This window comes from Physella acuta, unplaced genomic scaffold (genome assembly GCF_028476545.2).
Source record: "Physella acuta isolate Inbredline_101_S28 unplaced genomic scaffold, ASM2847654v3 ptg000193l, whole genome shotgun sequence".
NCBI classification, from domain to species: domain Eukaryota; kingdom Metazoa; phylum Mollusca; class Gastropoda; family Physidae; genus Physella; species Physella acuta.
The window spans coordinates 267,104-287,500 of record NW_026731712.1 but is presented as its reverse complement, the minus strand read 5'-3'; the positions used below and the strand labels follow the sequence as shown (position 1 = coordinate 287,500).

General features: G+C 37.4%; 1 long non-coding RNA gene across 1 annotated transcript in view; it reads left to right on the top strand.

Annotated features, from left to right (window-relative positions):
• The first annotated feature begins 1,129 nt into the window (after positions 1 to 1,129).
• Positions 1,130 to 20,397, top strand: part of LOC131936874 (uncharacterized) — a 132,653-nt gene continuing 113,385 nt past the window's right edge. The window contains exons 1-2 of the long non-coding RNA XR_009386107.1: positions 1,130 to 1,405; positions 1,671 to 2,076. This is a non-coding gene — a long non-coding RNA (uncharacterized LOC131936874). The remainder of the gene's footprint in view (positions 1,406 to 1,670; positions 2,077 to 20,397) is intronic.

Here is a 20,397-nt window from a genome sequence, read left to right as displayed (position 1 = left end):
TCCCCGGGTTGGGATCCCACGAAAACTCCGGTACTCTAATATTGTTGAGTTATAGATTCGCCTGAATGATTCTCCAATAATGCACACGTGTCATATTAATTTGCGCATACAATTTTCGAACTTGCGATTAGTATTTTAATAACGTAATTGAAATTGTAATTTTTAAATTAAATAAATTGGACAATCTTTAAAATAAAATTTGATGAATTTTAGCAAAAAAAAAAAATTTTTTTTTTTTAATATTTGCGAAATTTTACACAAAGAAGTTTTTTCCTGTAAAATTAATTCATTATTCGTTACACATTAGTTATTTCTTCAGTCATGCGTATCTTAAGGGTTATTTTATTTTATAACAAAGGTAGACGGTGGTGTATTCTACGACCTTCATTGAAAAATATTCACCGCGTCGTCGCAATAATTCTCATTGTTATCGCCCTCGCCCCGACCCTCGGTAAGTCAAGCTTTTTTTTTCCCCAATCCCAAACAACGCTCCCCGCCATTGTTATCGTCACGTGATCGGGAACCCCGGTCTATTTTTAAACCCCGTGGAGCGATTTTTCTCCCACGGCGCGACGGCGAGTGTTGAGAGAGTGACAGACCCACACCGGCGGAGGAGGAGAGAGCGAGGGTGGCTGTGATGTTGTGTTGCTGTCGTCTGCAACGAGTCAAATACGCGGTGCCTCTGAGATAGGCTGGTGAAACGGATAAGACATGCCTTCGTTCGGTTGCTGTGTTGTGATGTTCAATTAAAAACAAACCAAAACTAATTTGTTTTTAAAGGATTTATTTATATATTTTTTCTTCTTCACCTGTTTGGATTATTTTCAAGACTTGAAACCGCGAATTTATTTCTTCTCTGTGTGGATAGTATCATCGGAAAGGCTCAGCCCTCTTAGCTGTCAATCAGTTATACCTGTGTGAGCGTTTACTGTTTATTTACATCGAAGGTGTGTGTGTGTGTTTATTACGAGGAAAACTCGGTATTTCTCTTTGGTGGCGAAATTCGCTCAATATTTCTAAGTTTTAATCTACACAGTGTGCTTGATATTAGTTTTGTGTTTACTAAAAGACTGTTATATTTAACTAGACTGGAATTCTGTTGGCCTATTAATTGTGTTAATTGTAAAGTGCTAGGTTAATTATTACGATTAGTAAAAATTATCAGTGAATCCATTTAGCCCATACTTTACTCAAACAAGTCAAAATCAGATGGATGTGTTTGTTCTTTAAAGAACACTTTGGTTTGATGAGCATAGATACTTGAATGTAATAATAAGTATAGCCTACTTTAAATTAATATTCATTTTAAAAAAATAGATTAACACGTGTATTCGTTTATCTGGATTATAGTGGATAACGTGGATTATTTAATTTCAAATTGAGTAAACCAGATTTACAATAACAGGTAATAGAAGTTTAATTTAATTAATTAATATAGAGTCTAGTTCTAGCATTGTTGTAGATCTCTAGGCTTATAGATCTAGATCTAGATCTACTTCAGTCGTGTAAACAAAATATCGCGTGTGGATTTTAATATTCTAATCTAGATCTGTAACTAGTTTGATTTTGAGCTTAAAAATGGACTAGACTAGGTTTTATTAAAGCATATTTGTATTTAGTCTAATATATAAATATATTTTTATTAGCCTTTATTTTAATATTTTTACTAGATCTAGATCTATATAAACTTGCAGTCCTACTGAATTGAAACAGAAAAGTTGACACGAAAATACAGTACATCTATAAATATACGATTCTTATTTATATTAATTGAACGATTACGCTGTGTCGTACGACATTTCTGGAATTTAAAAAAAGTCTCGGATTCTGCAATCAGGAATTGACCCCCCCTCGCTGTGTGCACGGAGTAATCCGTATCTTAATTCTTCGTACCTTGCCCCCTTCATAGAGCGAAGGGCGGAACGTAATGGTTGGGAATTCTTACTCGTATTCTGTTCTTCTGGGAAGAATGTGTTGGGCGGTGCATTACCTGCTTTTACTGTTGCCCACGGCGCTTTCCTATGTGGACAGTGGTCGCCCACTTCCCCCTGTCTATTGGAACACTAGTAATTCACTGTGAGTACTCATTTTTAACTACTTATATCACTCCTCCGTTAGCCGTACCCTATTGGCAGTTTCATACTCCCGGTGAAATGGTTATGTAAATAATATAAATGGTTTATAAATTGTAACGATATCGATATAATATAATCATATGTAAATTGTAATGATATAATATAATCATCTATAAATTTTAATGATATAATATAATCATCTGTAAATGTTACGATAATATATATTCGTCTGTAAATTTTAACGATATAATATAATCTTCTGTAAATTAAAACGATATAATATAATCGTCTGTAAATTAGTACAAGGTTGTGGTTACGATAAGAATTAGAATATAAATTTAATTACGAGGGTACTGCTAACGGAAAAGAACACAACATCACCATCCTACCCCACCCCACACACCCTACCCCCACCTCTCACACAGGTAAATAAACACTCGTTCAGGCCACCTTATTACACATCAAATTTTACTGTATCTCCAACCTCTCTGATTCATTCATCGCGAGAGGGCAAACCTGTTCCCTCGCATTCCTCCCCCAGCCCCGGGTGACCCAGATACCCACCTATCCGGAACAATTGAAAGAGTTATCAAAGCAAATATTTGAACTATTCTAACCGAGTGGATTTAAGAGTTGAAATTTTTAGTTCAATATTGTATCGTGTAATATTTACTTTAGAAAACGTGTCTATGTATAGTAGATTATATTCTCGTCAGAACTATCAAAAAAATGTTTCGTTGGTGCTGTAATTTTATCCGTACCCCACCCTGTCTCCGGTTAGATTCGTGGTACGCCTAATATTTATTCAGCTTTTTTTGTGTTAGATCTCGTGTTCGCTGTTAGATAAACGCGAAATTAAATTATGGTTGTGCATTTTCGTAATATGTTACAAATGTGATAGTGCTATTTTAATTACACTACGAGTAAACTTATAAATAAGAAACGCAATTTGAAGAATTGTAACTTAACTCAGTACGCATAACCTCATAGCCTTATATCCAATGAGTTATTTTTTTATTTTATTTTTTTACTATTCTCGACATTTAGGCCTATATTTAGTAGTGTACAATTAAATAATCATCGTAATTTGGTATTTAATTAAATAGACTACATTTGAATGATTAATTTCATTTATTAATTTATTTATTTTTTGTTTGCTGTTTTTTTTTTATCTTACGTCTATTTATATCTTGGGTTTTCCCCATTATATTCAAATTTTAATACATAGAGATCTAAATCATTGCTGACCTCACTTCTATTTTGTTGCCTGATCCCCATCAAAATACAAAATTACTGCCTTCAAAATGTAGTCCCACGTCTCCATCAACATACCTAAGCCTATACACCATTCATCATCTTGATACGTTCAACTCCCAAAACTTTTAATTCATCTTCCACATCATTCGTCTTCTCTTCTGCTCCGGCCTCACCTTAAGTCCTGTCGTCTGTCTGCGTGTGACGTACATTCATCATCTTATAACTTCAAAGTATGACCGTTACCAGACGAGTCTATTTTTAGCCCAGTCGGCGGGTACGTGTCAATTTTCGAGACGTCTAGACAGCGTCCCCAGATGCTATTGTTTTGTACGGTTTCATATTCTATAGTCTGTTGTTTTTAATTTTTATAGTACTAGTAAACGTCGTGTAGTAGTACTGAACCAGGTGTTTCTTTGGCATTCGTGTTTTGCTTTTGTTTTGTGTTGGGTTTTTAATACAATTTATATATTGGTCTAAAATTGTGTAGTAGTACTAAACTAGGCGCCTTTAGCATAATGTTTTGTTTTGGGTGTTGTTTTTTTTTTAAATAAAATTTATATATTAGTCGTAAAATTGTGTAGTAGTACTAAACTAGGCGCCTTTAGCATAATGTTTTGTTTTGGGTGGGGTTTTTTTTTTAAATATAATTTATATATTAGTCGTAAAATTGTGTAGTAGAACTGAACTAGGAGCCCTTAGCATATTGTTTTGTTTTGGGTGGGTTTTTTATACAATTTATATATTAGTTGTAAAATTGTGTAGTAGTAGTACTGAACTAGGAGCCTCTAATAATAAGTGTTTTGTTTTTGTTTAGGGTTAGTTTTGTTGAACTTGTAAAAGAAAACTCAAGCGGGTTATATCGAAGCTGTTTCTGAAAACATAATACCCTAACTAAAAACCCACTCAATTGTACTATAATTCTAATAGTAAATTAGCCATTAGTGCGTTAGATTTAGGATTTAGGCAATGGTTATTGTTAAGGCAATATGGTATAGCTCGACTGATCGCCATATTCGCCTGTCTGGTAGATACCTCTACATAAGTTCGCCATATTCGCCTGTCTAATAGATACCCGTACATAAGTTCGCCATATTCGCCTGTCTGGTAGATACCCGTACATAAGTTCGCCATATTCGCCTGTCTGGTAGATACCCGTACATAAGTTCGCCATATTCGCCTGTCTAATAGATACCCGTACATAAGTTCGCCATTCGCCTGTCTAATAGATACCCGTACATAAGTTCGCCATATTCGCCTGTCTAATAGATACCCGTACATAAGTTCGCCATATTCGCCTGTCCGGCTGGTTACCGCGCAAGTGTTCGCCACGTTCTCTTGACCGACAGACGTACACCTCCGCGCCACGCTCCCCCGTCCGATCTCTCTGTTTTGTTATCCCACCCACTGTTATCAGGGGCAATAAACACAATCCCGCCTGCCCTTTGACCAGACGTTTGTCTTGACCGAAAACGAATTACTTCCCCTATCGTAGTTAAGCAAACAGCACTACATTCCGCAGTCCGAGCGGCCCACGAGTAATTAAATGCAGTAGATTTATTTCGCGCTGCATCTCCAACTCTAAGAGACAAAACTAAACAAATTTTTCAAGACTTCACACCAGACCACATACGCATTATTTATACGTACATACACAATACACATATATAGTGTGACAACTCTCATAATGTTAGATTTAGTACACACTGCTAGCAATTTAAAAAAGTAGTGTACTTAACTTGGCAAGTCGGCCCATTTCATCATTTAATAATTAATTTATCATCGCAAAATTTTAGAATTCTTTCTAAATTTATAAATAAGTAACAGTATGTTATAAAAATGCCCCCATAAAGTTTATCTCATTACACTGAATTTCGCGTAAAATTTCCCTAGTAATTTAACTTAGCCTACTATGAAAAAAACTCAACCATGCAAATAGCTTTTCACCAGGGGACGTTAACTCCGCGTAATACTTAGTGAGTGTCATGTTATTGAAATAACGTTGCAATATTATTGATTTACAATTCAACACTAGGAAATTGGCGCTATCCTACATAGCATAAATAGCGTCTGTGAACTACACGACCCTGTCAAATCTTGCTTGTATTATGACGAATTGGAATCATGTCGGCTATTGTGAGAAGGAAATTTGATTTGTTCCTATGTTTTATAATCAGTTTATCTGAATATAAATATTTGATTTTTTTTAAATGTATACATTCATACACTCCTTCGCACTCAAATATTAATGTGATTACGAATCGTAATCAAAATAACGGCCTTCTCGATCTGGGAGGTATCCGATTAAAAACTAAATAATAAATAAGTTCCGTACTTTCGGTTTGTGCGGGAAAATCCAATTTCCTTTCTTTTTTTTTCCTGTTTGGTAAATACGTTTTTAATAAATGACGAAACTATTCCTAAGGGTCAAACCTCAAAGACGAAATTTGAGAGTAGAAACAAATACTAAGACAGAGAAGGGGGAAAGAAAGACAGACATAGGTTTATTCTATGGTATTATAAAGAGAGCGTTTGCACTGTTAAAAGCCAAATTAAAAAATAAAGAAGAATAAAAATTTTGTTGCCAGATAACCCAAGACAATTTGTCTTACGACTGGTTTCAAAACGAGACGGTATGGGGGCGGAGAAGGGGGGGGGGGGGCGGCGTCACCGTGGGCATTCTTCCAAGCTTTGTCCGAAGTGAAAAATCTGGAATTGATGGGGAAGGGAGAGGGGGAGGGGGTCAAGACAATGTGTTTTCGGAATTTTATCGATTACCCTTTGGTGACACGACCCGGCATAACACAGGGCTATATGGTGGCGTCGGTGCCATTTTAGTTTCTCGACTAGCATGTACTGTAAGAGCTATTTTTATCCACGTGAATATACAGTGGTTTATTATTGTGTTTTTACTTGTGATTGTGTTAATTAGCTTAACCTAATAACGTTCGTGTTTTTCTTTTCGCGTTTACTTTATTAAAATGTAAATTAGAATTTAAATTAAACATTTTTTTTTCCAAAGTTTAGAAGAATTAGCAATTAAATGAAAAAAAAAATCGAAACAGATGGCGTCGGTTTTATTAGTTTTTAAATTTGTATTTAACATTTCTATAGTATGTTTATTTTTTCAGTCCACTAGATTGTATTTCTCAATACTTCTAATTTTTTAAAGCAACTTAATGTTTACATTTACTTGTGTGTTGTGAGTAAACTTGCTTAACACTGTTCTCTATAAATACTCATGGAATAAACAGGACGAACAAAATTCAAATCAAAACAAGTCTTATACACTATTTATAATCCGTCAACATTCCCTCTGACGAACAAAGGTTTGCCTACGACATGTAGATCTATTTTGATGTCGCGCTGATAAAAAGTTTGTTGTATTTTATTTATAAAAAGACTGGTTTACAACTACTGCGCGTCCGCACAGGTTTTACGGAAAACTGGAGTCCCTTAGAACCTATCTAAACACAGCGAGAACCCGCTACTTAACTTGACCATCAAGAGACCCTTCCACCCCCACCCCCCTACACCCACCCGTCATTGTTCCGCTAAGGAAACCTTATCGAATAAAATCGCCTGAACAGATCGAGGAGAAATGCGACGACAAGAAGAAAGAAAAAAAGCCCCCGCTTACAAGATACGTAAGAAATTAAGTTTTCTACCTGTCAATCAAGCCAGGGAAGTGACGACTGTTGAAACCGGAGTACATGCCAGCTTGGCTTGTTTGTCAATTTGCCTTGGTTCTAATTTTTTTTTTGGCTTTTTTTTTTTGGCTTTTTTTTTTATCGCCATAATGAAGTCGCCAGATCAATAGTGAGGGATATCTGGCATTGTACTGTGTCGGCGACAAGCTTTTGTCGTGGTGACTTGCGGGGAAATGTCGTGAGGAATCTTAGCATTGTACAGCTCATTGATTTTATGTTTTGTTTGGTTGCCTGGTGTACACAAGTTTGATGTTTGTTTCATTAAAATTGTATACTATATTTGTTGTATTCATATTTTAGTGAACGGAATTTAGTTACGTTCATGTTTGGCTAAAATTGTATTGTATATGCTTTGTATTCATATTTTAGTGAACGCAATTTCGTTACGTTAACTAAAAGCCTCTTGAGTTAAAATTGTGTATTTATTGTATTCATATTTTAGTGGAAGGTATTTGTATTTTTATTTTGTGGAATTCCCGTTGAATTAAAATTGTATTATTTGTTGTTTTAATATTTTAGTGAGCGGTATTTCTATGTCTGTTATGTTGAATACTTGATGAGTAAGCATTGTATTGTATGTATGTTGTATTGATTTATTAGTGAATGGTACTTGTATTTATGTTATGTTAAGTAGGCCCACTTGTATTCACATAATATGTTCGATTTTGTCGAATATCGTGTCTGTTCTGAATATTTGTTATTGATTGAATAACTAATCATTGGCATATATCAAGTTGTAATTGTAGTGATTTATTATACTGCTCATCCAAAGGACCATTTATAACAGACTATATTAGAGCTTGGATAGAAACAATACGGAATTTATTTTATTTATTTTTAATTTTTTTTATAGTTGTGAAAATATTAAGCAGCAACAGGCAAAAAAAATATTTATGGCGAATACAAATGCTCTTACGGGATACCATAGATATTGAGTGATTAGCAAAGAACAATTACCCATATTTTATATAACGATGTAAAAATATGTATTTAAAAAACAGCAAATATGACATCTTGAACATTAGTCTGAAAATCGTCAAAAACCTTATATTCAAATACGAACTGTTGTGATCAATACAAACACCCATTAACGGACTGCATATTGTCAGTGCCATTTGTCTCTGGTAATGTCTTTAAAGTTTCTTTGTGTTTTAACAAGCCCCCCCCCCCCTCCTCCTTCATGCAGCGGACCACATTCAACTCCCCCCCACCCGAACACATTCAACTCACCCCCCCCCCCACCCGGCCACGTTTAACTCACCTAATCTCTCCCTCCTTGGATTTCACGCACCGCACGTGTCCCAGCTAATCTGACATTCTGAAGTTGTCAAACGTGGCTACCGTTAATTCTTAATCTCCTTGTTCCCATTGTGAGCGGCGTGCGGCTTCGAGATTATACTGTGTGCGTTTGTGTGCACGTGTGTGTGTGTGCACGTGTGTTTGTATGCACGTGTGTTTGTAAACACGTGTGTTTGTTTGCTCGTATATTAGTGCGCACAATTGTACACGCCTGTGTTTGTGTGCATATTCTCACGTAAATTACTGTGTATGCACGTGAGCTTGTATGTACGCGTGTTTGTCGTGTACGCACGTGAGTTAAAACCACACCTACTTTAACTCTTGCTGCTATCTTAAACCTAACAATGATACGGGTAAAAGGAACAACTAAATGTGCTAAGCGAGTCTACGGCATTGCCAAATGTGGTTGCTTTTAATGATAGACGGTGTTTGCTGTTTTCTCATTTAGTGCTTGTTGTGGATGTGAGGTTAAGTAAGTTAACTTAGGATTGGTTGGGTTGGTTGGGCTAGGCTTGGTCTGATTATGTTAGGTTACGTAAGGTTATGTTGGATTGGATTAATTTAGGTTAGGTTAGGTTCGGTTAGGTTCTGTAAGGTTGGGTTGGGTATGGACAGTTTAGGTTAGGATAGGTTAGGATAGATAGGCTAGCTTGAGTTGGGTTAGATTAGTTTAGTTAAAGTAAGGTGTTAGGTCAGGATAGGATATGCTAGGTTAGATTAGGATCGGATAGATAAGCTAGCTTGAGTTGGGTTGGGTTAGATTAGGTCAGGTTGGGTAGGGTTAGGTTAGGTTAGGTAATGTAAGGTAAGGTAAGGTGTTAGTTTAGGTTAGGTTAAGTCAGGTAAGTTAACTTGAGTCGGGTTAGGTTTAGTTAGGTTACCGTCAAGTTCCGGGGGTCGAATCGATACGTTTGACATCAAGCCATCGCCACCTGGTCGTGGCACCGCGTCACGGGGAAGATCCGGAAATAATTTATCCAGGGGTAACAGAGAAAAACCAGTCCCGACCCCTGCGGAACAGTCGACTCACATTAGCGCCGACCGCGATCAATTTAAGTAAACAAACACCGAAAGGTCAAAGGTCGGGTAAATAGTGATGGCGCCCCGGTGATAAAAACTGACAGCCGTGTTAAAAATGAAATTATGCTGTTGTCTTTTTTATCGTGTTGGTGGTGATGATGTTGGCGAGATGTGTGTTCGGTTATGGTTCAGCCGTTGGATACGGTTGAATTGTATTTGAGAAAATGGTTAAGTTAGGGAAGGGTAAGATTTAAGACTTGGTTTTATAATAGAGTTAGGTTTTTAAATTTACACTTAGGATAAATTTTGGGTTAAGATTTCGGTTTAGGTTCGGGTTCGGTTCAGGATTATAAGTTAGTTCTAAAATCGAGTTTGTGGTAATAGTAAGGGCATTTTCTCCAGTAAAACGGTGGTTCATTATCAAATAAGTTATAAATGTGGTACACATACCCAAATAGTATTGGGGTTAGGAATAACGGAACAAAATATCTACATTCGTTTAATACCTAAGTTTCTCTAATTACAGTAATTATGTGTTTTAAATTTCATTGAAAAAGTATTTTCAAATTTAACACGCTTCAAACATTGTTTACACACTTCAAATATTGTTTTGGCAATGCTAACTTTCACCCATTTATTTACATTCTCAAGTAAGGTATTATTTCAACGGTTGCGTTACACAGCACATTCGCTTACATCTACATATGTTGCTGTTGTGTCGCTATGTAAGTCCAGCTATGAACCCCATACGAACGTGAAGAAAAATTCAAATGAGATGGATTTGCTTCCCTTGTCCGCGGGATTAACCATAATACGAACATGGTTTTATCATAACAGGCGATCTATACAAGATGAAACAAGGGAGATAAATGAGTCTTGCAACTTTTTTTTTTATCTTTGTGATATTTGCAGACTAGACCCGACTTCTTCTTTTTTAAGTTGATATACACAATCACACGTCTATGTTTGAAAATGAAATAATATTGATTTTCAAAAACTAAATATTTTTAAGGCAATATTTTCATCTATGTCAGTGTTAAAATGAATTATTTTGAAGTCAATTCGCCATATTTTAGTTTTAAAAATGTTTTTTAAATAACTTTGGTTGTTATTTTTTAGTAAATAGTTATGGTGTAGGCTTGGCGTCTATAAACCAAACACAAGCTCTGTATGACAAGATGTCCTAGAGAAACTAGGACTAGAGGTTCTAACTCTACTAGTAGGACAATAAGTCCTACCTTTGCTACTTGGACAAAAGGTCCTACCGCCACTCTACCACAAGTCCTGCTGTAACTGAACCCCCCCCCCCCCCACCTCCCCTATCGTATCACATTAACTCACCCCCAGCCCGTCCGGTCAATTAACAGCGATGTGACGTCAGGCCGTATAACCCCACGGTCCATCTGTCACTCCCCCCCCCCCCCGTGTCCTCGGCGTGTGTGTGTGGTGTGTGCGGGTGTATACCACACATTGTCTCACCCACACAACAAAGTATACATAATTATGTACATCACCCACCAAAAGCTGTGACAGAACGGGACTAGGTTTATCGCAGTTCATTGTTAGTGTATGGTAATATACATCGCCCGTTTTTAATGTATGCCCTTGACCTGAGAAAGGTTAATGACCTTACCATACTAGGGCCGTAAATACATACTAATTCAAATAGTTTATTAGCATGAGTTTACTTATAAAGAAATCGGTAAAAGGCTTCTTAGGTGTGTGGTGTATTTGTTTGTTTGTTTGTTTGTTTGTTTGTTTGTTTGTTTGTTTGTTTGTTTGTTTGTTTGTTTGTGTCTGTATTACACCATAGTAGATGTAGATATTGTTTGTTTTGACGAAGACCTTTGGTCGAAACACTCCAATATGTATAATAAGGTTAATACATAAAATTAATGTAATTTTTATACTGTGCAAGTCCACTTAAAACTAACGCCGCAATCCAATTGTAGATTAAATAGAAATAGTCCACAACAATAAAAAAAACGAGTGTTCCATTGTATCACTACAACGATTGAGTAATCTCTGCTGAATTATATCAATGGCAGATAAAAACAAACTCGTTAACTAATACTCGCGTCTAAAAATAGCGCTGAATTGAAAGCGAGGCGACGCGAGGGAGAATGGCTTTTATGTATATTTCCAAATGTCGAGACGGCGTAGTGTCATTTGCGAGCGCTGTGTAAACACAGTGGTGAGCGATTATTGCTTCATGTCGAGGGAGGCAGGGGGAGCCGTTATATTAGTTAAACGTACATGATTCGATATACGTAAATAAAGATGTATTTAATATCACGAGTATATATAATGGGAGTTTCGATTTTATTTTTTTTACTGTCGTGTTGAAAGTTGGTTGGTAAATTTGATGAGAATTCTAAACCGTTAAAGTGCATGTCTACATGCGTTATGTCTATATGCGTTAAATTGTTTGTTCTGAAACAACAGGTAGCTGCAGAGTTATATTTACCCAACTAAATAAATTTACTCGCTTCTCATTATGTTAATTAGGCGCTGTTAGCTTTAACGTAGTTTACAGTAGTTGGGTTTTAAAGTATAACTATTAACCCAGTTTAATGTTTTTTTTTTAAATAGAAAATAACTGTTTATATATTTCATCTACCCCCCCCCCCCACTCCACCCCACCGACCCGCTTCCAACTTATCTACATTCTAAATAACGCTCATAGGGCTGTAAATACATACTAACATGGTGTATCATTACACACACACACACACACATCTTACCGTATGTTAATTAACAAAAACATACATTTACAACACACCATAATACATGTATCTACAATACAAATACCACATATACTACAACAGCAATCTACAATACAAATACCACATACTACAACAGCAATCTACAATACAAATACCACATATACTACAACAGCAATCACACGCGCTACTATGAATATACTAGGTCTATACCACAATAAAATTTATTAAAATCAGTCAAACCCGCGTATGTCTATTTATCTTTTTTTTTTTTAAGTCTACAAGTGAGTTGACAGGGAGAGAAAAAGATAAGAGACACAAGGGGACTGTACTCCCGAGTCACGGTATTAGCATCGTCGTGTGTTCACCATACAAAGGGAAAATCCGAAGAGTTTTGTTGTGTTGACTTTCAATTTGAAGGGCATTACTGCCTTCGTGACTGAATGTCATCCTAGTCGCTTTTGAACATTCCCCCCCCCCCCACACGCATGCACGGGGATGTCCATACTCGCGACTGAGTCATCATTCCCTGTCCCCTCCCCCACCTCCCCACCCCCACCACACAAAAACCACCGGTCATTCAAAAAGATGTACGCTATCTAGTCTTAACAACGTTATTACCACTAAATGGATTTTTAAAAGAATTAGTTTATTCTACTTATTTCTTTTTCGCTATAGCTGCATACTAATGGTCAGTTAAAAGTCTATACCTAAACTAATAAGTTAGACATTGAGAAATGTTAGTTACCTAAATTACCCCTGTAGCTTATGGTCGTATGTAGAACCAAATATGTGTATTTCATACATGTATTAATCAGAATAGCACTAATTAAATTAAGCTTATATATAACAACTTCAGTACTACCATAAGTCTCTAACGGTATCACAAAAACGAATGCTACTACTACTAATAAAACTACTCACTACTCTACTGCTACTAATGTTACCTCTACCACTATTAATGTTACCTCTACCACTACTAATGCTACCACTACCTCCACCAATACTAATACTACCACACCACTGCCACCACATCCACAAATACCACAACCATATAGCTACAACATGAACTTTATCTAAAAACCCACCTAATCAAACCCCACCTCCCGACTAAAGTGCGATGTACTCAGCTTCGACAACATACGCTCTCTCACCTTTCGGCCATCACGTGATCCCCGTAATGAAGCGTGTTGCGCCCTCGTCTACCGGCTCCGGCCGATGTAGTGACTTCCGTTACGTATTTCCGGACCTAACGAGACGGCATAGCTCCCTGCTCACTCACCTACGCTTTAGCACGCCTTGCATGTTGGGTGGGGATAGGGCTTATGGCTGGAGCCATGGCTTGGCTGAAGGTAATACTTAGCCATAGACGACCTAACAAAGCGTAATGTGTATGCCCACATACATGTTTATTGTAAAATGTTTTTCAATGTCTAATCCAAGTATCCGAACCACATTCCTATACTTATGTAAAAAGATTTCATTCCTTGTATGTGCTACAAAGATCACGTTCAATATGTTGTATATGCTATGAATTACATTCCATATGTATAATGTGCTATAAAGATGACACCTCTATGCTGATTGTGCTATAAAAGTCGCATTCCCTTTATCTGTGTACAAAGATCACATTTCCTATGTTGTATGTGTTACAAACATCACATTCCCTATGTTGTATGTGTTACAAAGATCACTCTCCCTATGTTATATGTGCTTCAAATATCACATTCCCAGCTATATGTGCTATAAAGATCAAATTCCTCCATGTTTACACCAGTCCGACACCTCTATGCTGATTGTGCTACAAACATCACATTCCCTATTTTCTGTATGTGCTACAAACATCACATTCCCTATGTTGTATGTCCTACAAACATCACATTCCCTGTGTTATATGTGCTACAAACATCACATTCCCTATGTTGTATGTGCTATAAACATCACATTCCCAGCTATATGTGCTATAAAGATCACATTCCTCCATGTTTACACCAGTCCGACAGGTACCTCAAATTGAGACTTATTATCAAACTATTTTAAGCCTCACTCGTCAATGTTTATGATCGACTGCGCCCGAAACTGCCTTTCTTACCCCGAGGGCGGTATAATTATGTGCGCGTTTTTTTTTTCTCCTGAATTTTTTTTTTAAAGACCTATACTTTAAATGGTGAAAGTTATTTCTTTCTAAGCACGCGTCAATGCACACGACTTGCTCATTAGCGCGTTTATTTAAAGTATATATTTTAACCGAAATTTACTTGTATAAACGTGTAGTTTGTATATGATGGTTGTTGTATTCTATTTTTACACCTAGACATATAGCTAACATAGGCGTCCTATGTATTTAGTTTTTAGAATTTTCATCTTATATATACTGTGTGTAATCGGCCTACGGGTTGGGGGGGGGGGAGACAAGCAGAGATCTTTTAATAATGTACATGATTACCATGCTGTCGCAAGCTATGTTGCGAACGCCGCTGTGAATTTTTTTTCCCCTTTGTTGTAAAATATGCGCATAATTATGATTTTGTATTCCATATCGTATGAGTTCGTCAATTTTTTTCCTTGTTTTTTTTTTCGCGTTTTACATGCGCTGGGCGTGTAATGGTTAATGAGCCATCGTTTCTCAATCGGGTTAATTTTGTAAAAAAAAAAACAAAAAAAAAAAAAAAAAAAACCCTTGACATTTTACGCAGAAAATAGCACCTCGATATATACATATATATATATATATATATATATATATATATATATATATATATATATATATATATATATATATATATATATATATATATATATATATATATATATATATATATATATACGTATATGTGTATGCATATATGTATGTACATACACTACACGCATATATATATATATATATATATATATATATATATATATATATATATATATATATATATATATATATATATATATATATATACTTATGCTAGCTAAGAGATAGATCGATATTTACAAGACTTAGCTCTCCCGTTAATTCAGCTGTGTTTGATTTGTACTTTAAGTTCTCTGTTCAGCTCTAAGTAGCTGTTATCACTTCACACACGCTTTTAGTCTCTGTGGAGCCTTGGCGTTGTCGGGAGACTAAAGTTGCCCTGGATAAAAAGAAAAAAAAAACACTGGCCTTTTAAATTAATCTTCAAATTGCGAGACGATTTTTTTTTACCCTAGCACAAAAGAAAAAGATCTTAAATTTCAGAATATACCCCCGCTCGGTATCACCCCTTAAGTTAAAACCACCCCACCCCCCCTCCTACCTTTGACACCCCCTCCCTTTCTGCTAAAGTTAAAGTAAAAATCTCTTGACAAACCTTTTAAATCAAATATTTTTTTGAAGCTGTATCCTATTTCTCTCGACAGTCCACTACCCCCCCCCTTAGTCTAAAGTGTACACATTATTTAAAATCTGCCCCCCCCCCTTTTTTTTCGACCCCCCCCCCCCCCCCCCACCTTCTACACCCCCGCCCCCGCTTGATAATGTATCACAATGCTGCCATTGGTTTAGAATAGGGCCGGATAATGTTGGATTAGAAGAGAATATCACACGAGGGGAGGTAATCGATACGCTGGAAGGAATATTTTTGTTGCCTGTGCTCCATATTCTGCCCACTTATTTTTCTCACAAAAAAAAACAACAATGCAGACCATATTTTAAAGGTATTAAAAACTAATAATCAAATGGTCGGATGGTAGTTTTTAGTTTTTTAGTCTAAATTGATTTTCTAGTATCTCTTCCAAAATAGGTGTGTTTTTAGTAATAGAATAGTAAACAATAGATTATGTTAGGGTTTGGGTTAGCGGTAGGTAGGCCTAAATGTTGACTTTCGCTAGTAATATTATTGTTTGCTTCTTATACTTCCTTGAATGAGTCCAATATGCCTTTAAATCACATGTTATAATTTTGAATCATTTTTATTTTATAATAAACACATAGCTTGTTTACAAAATAAAAGTGTAAATATTACGTGCGGGATTATCCTGCTTATCGCTAACACGGTTGAATAATCTATAACCTGACTTTTACACAAAGTCCAACCTTTCATGTAAGCCCAATGGGGGGGGGGGGGGGGGGTGTTTAAGTCAAAAGTGTAAATAAAGGTTGTTAAGCGTTAATCCTAATCCAGGATTACGTATATGGGAGGACCTAACCGACTAGGTAGCGAGTGAGTTCCGCGGTAATCCTTCACTCCTGATTCCGTGTCATGTCGTGTTCAGCAAATCAACCCTACCAGGGGAGGACAACTCAATCCCATACGTGTTTGGCTATATCCCATCTGTTTGGCCCAAATAACCTTTTTTTTTTCACTTCTGCTATCCCTATCCTTCGTCCAAGAAAGTTTAAGAGGGGGATGTGGGGGGGGGGGGGATGGGAAATGGGGGAGGGGTCCGAAACTGGCCAACGTTTGTTGACTCGGAGCACCGGAATGATAATATCTTCTGTCTCGTGTTCCGTTTTAGTCGTCTCCCCTTTTTACCCATCTTGATCTTGCGGTGCGCTCCCCTTTAATTTGACCCCCCCCCCCTCGCGACCACGTGACATGGATTTTGTTAGTAAACATCCCGGGCCATTTAACCCTCCACTCACCGGCTGATAGACAAACACTGGGGGTACTAAGAAGACAGCGTCGTATTGGCAGTGGGGCTCTTGGCTCGTGGATTCTAACATCTTCCGCTGAGCTTTGGCGTGCACACATTTGCTGCGGTTCATGTGTTCCACATGTGCGTGCTTGTACAGCGGGCCACGAAATTGTATTTATATATATATATATATATATATATATGTTTGTGTAAGAGTATATCTGCCTGTACATATAAGCCTACTTTTGGTCAATCTCTGTGTAAGGCTATCCGTAGAGTATATTTTAAAAGTTGGATTCGTTACGCTCAACACAGCGCCAGAAACCCTTTCAGACAGCACACCAACATACCACAGTAAACATTGTAAAGTTAGGTGCGTACTTGTAATAAATACGTGTACTATATAAGCCAGCAATCTCCAATTTAACCTATCCGCACAATACATACATACATCCCTACACGTCTCTAATGTTACGGTAGTTTAAATATTAAAAGAAAACATCCACGAATACACCAGCCAAATCTATGTAACCTGCAATTGGGGGAAAGGGGAGGTAAGACGTATAGTTTGAAACCAGAGCGGAAACCAATGCTGCCTAAATGGCTTCTTGATTGCACGCGATTTTAACGAGGTGCAAAACTGATGGGCCGTGCCCTATTCACTCGACATAGCCTCGTCCATTTTCATTTTTTTCCTACGTTTTTTTTTTTAAATAATCTAGCCTATTATTTATTACGACCCCTTTATAATGGAGTTACATTCGAACACGCCATAGGCCTATAGTTACATGAGTTTGATCAACCGCACGGAGTTCACATATGGAGGTATATAATTTGAAATATACAGAGGCAATCGTTACCCGAGGAGGGAGCTACGGGGGGGGGGGGGGGGGGGGGAAATATGTTGACAATGAGAAATGTATCCTAAGCGAGAAAATGTCGTGGAAATAAAACATTTCCTGGTGACGAAATGTATAGGTTATTGCCGGGGTGTGTTATTATGTATGGTGATGCATGGGAAAGCGTTAGAAAAAGAATGCGTATGAATAAGAAAGGGGGGCAGTCCTTTTGGGGAATCTTGTTGATAAAGGCGTTGTTGGGACCGGTCTAGTCAACGTGTGATTTATGAGCTAACAATGCTGGACTAAATACATGTATAGGATATTGGTTATTTGTTATAGATTGCTGTGTGTTTAGGTCAATGGTTAGGGTTTTAATAATTGTAGTGTTTGAGTAATGGTTAATCGCTGAAACTTGGAAATGGTGTGGTTTAGTGTCTACGCAGTGGTTTTCAGTTTCTGATTGCACGGTTCTTAACCCGAAATCAGCGGTTCGAACCACGCTCAAACCGTGTTTCCATTTTTTTTTTAATTTATTAATTAATTAATTTATTTATTTTTTGGTAATAGAATTTCTATTTCAATGAACACTATACGATTTATAAACTTCATCCAACCATAATATCTCACCCCACTTCACCTTAGATTCCTACCCCCCTTCCCACCTCAACCTTAACACTAGCGTTTCAATGCACATAACGTTCGCCGGTGCACACCACCCCCCCGATAGAAATAACAGGTGTAAGGTACTTAACCCGTTAAAGAAAACTCTCCAGGTATTTCAGGTGCCAACCAACATTTGCAATGCAGAACAATCCGTATCCGGGCTCCCCACCCGGAATGGATAATAAAAATGTCACGTGATCACACATACACACACACACACACACACACGCCTTGAAAAAAATTTAAATTCCTCCCCGCAATGGATTAAGTACACCGCCTTGTATTATTGAGCAGCGCTGTTGGTTTGCATGACCTTGTGTTCTGGTAACGATTTATGATCGTTTGTTCGATCAAGCCACACTGACTACCTGTGCGTTTGTGTCTTGGTTGACGCCACTGTTTCATCCGGAACTTCTCTGGTCTCCGGTAGGGTAAGGCAGCACTAGGTCTCGGATATCGTAGATGTTGCGGTTCAGAGGCGTGACCAGGGGTTCAAGGTAGCGGTACCGGCAAAATAAAAATAGCATCGCCGCCGCTGTGATGGAGAATTGAGAAGTTCCAATGTATATCGTGTTCACATCACACTAATATATACCACCAAGTACCACTGTAGTGGTCTAGCGGTAGAGAGCTGGCCTGCTAACCCGTTAGTCTCGAGTTCGAATCCGGGTTTAAGTCAGTAGACCGTCCCTGAGTCCACCCAACTCTGATGGGTACCTAACTAGCGTTAGGGAATGTGAAGGCGGCTGGGCATAGTGCTGACCACACTATCCCTTCACATGCCGTGGTCACAGAAACAAGTGAACTATACTATACTCCACTTGCTCTATAGACCGTTAGGTTTGAAAGGGAACTTTACTTTTACCACTGTAATGGGGTGTGCACAACACACTGTAATAAATAAACAAACTACCAATGGTTGGTGTGTTCACATCACACTACACGACTATATACATCCTCTTTTATCAATCTCCATTTTGACAACATACACACATGAACATCTGATGTTAAAACTCTGCTTTGAAATTTTATTTTGCTATTGTAACAAGGGAAACACACACTTTATCTAAGTTCCCCGAACAATATTTTGTTTTGACAGTCTCGCTAAATTTCGGAATAAAATATCGGTATTCGATCTGTCCCTTGAAAGTCGCTTGCATAACCTACGAAAACAAAATCGATACCCGAAGCTCAGGAGACTTTAGCAAACGATAACATACAGCACCATTACCATCAACCACAACCACTGCATCACAAGATTTTATTATAGAAGTAATAAGAATAACAATAATAAATACATTTCTGAATAATATTAAAATAAAATAAGCAATAACGTATTTATACTAGTGTATATCTAGGTTTTCTTTCAAAGCCTACGCCTATTTAAATCCGACTTGTTATGTAGTGTATTATTTCTTTAAATCGGTATTATTTCTAAAAAGAGGAAATCGTATTTCCTTTCCTCTTCCACCCCCTCAGTCGCCTCCCTTTCTGTACACACATTTTAAAATAAAATAAAAAATACCGCATCCCAGCATTCAACCTTTGACTGTGTCATATTCGTCTTTAACCCTTTCGTGGCCCGTCAGAATTTTTTTTTTTCTTTCACTACGTAATCTGACCTTGATCGTGATAGAGGGGATGGGGGGGGGGGGGGGGGGGGGGAGCGGAAATGTGGGTGAGGGCAGAGGGTTTTGCAAGAAATGAGAATAACATCAGTTTATTTTATATTTTTTTATCTCCGTTTTCATCTTTCTATCTGTGCGTGTGTGTGATTGTGTGTGTGTGTGTGTGTTTTAACACACTTTCTTTCAGGGGTCTTGTCTGTTAGCCCCGGGTCTTGAGCGAGACGTATCGTGATAACGCCCTACCCCCCCCCCCCCCACATTTACACTACACCCCTATAACACCATCCTCTTCCCCCCCCCCCCCCTCCAATTACTTGCTAGTATTACACTGTTATCCCGATCATCTTTTCTCACGTGTTAAGTTCCTATACACTAGACAAAGAACTGTCTGTCTGATAGGCTACAGGATAGTCGGTATTATGGGATATTTGAAACTTTCAAATACCATTTGTGTATGTCTGTCTACTGAATCGGGTTTTGTATAGATGTGACTTCAGATATTTATTTCGATATCTGAGATTTTAGAATAACTAAGCTTGTATTATGGATATAATATGAATTTAAAATGTTGCTTATTC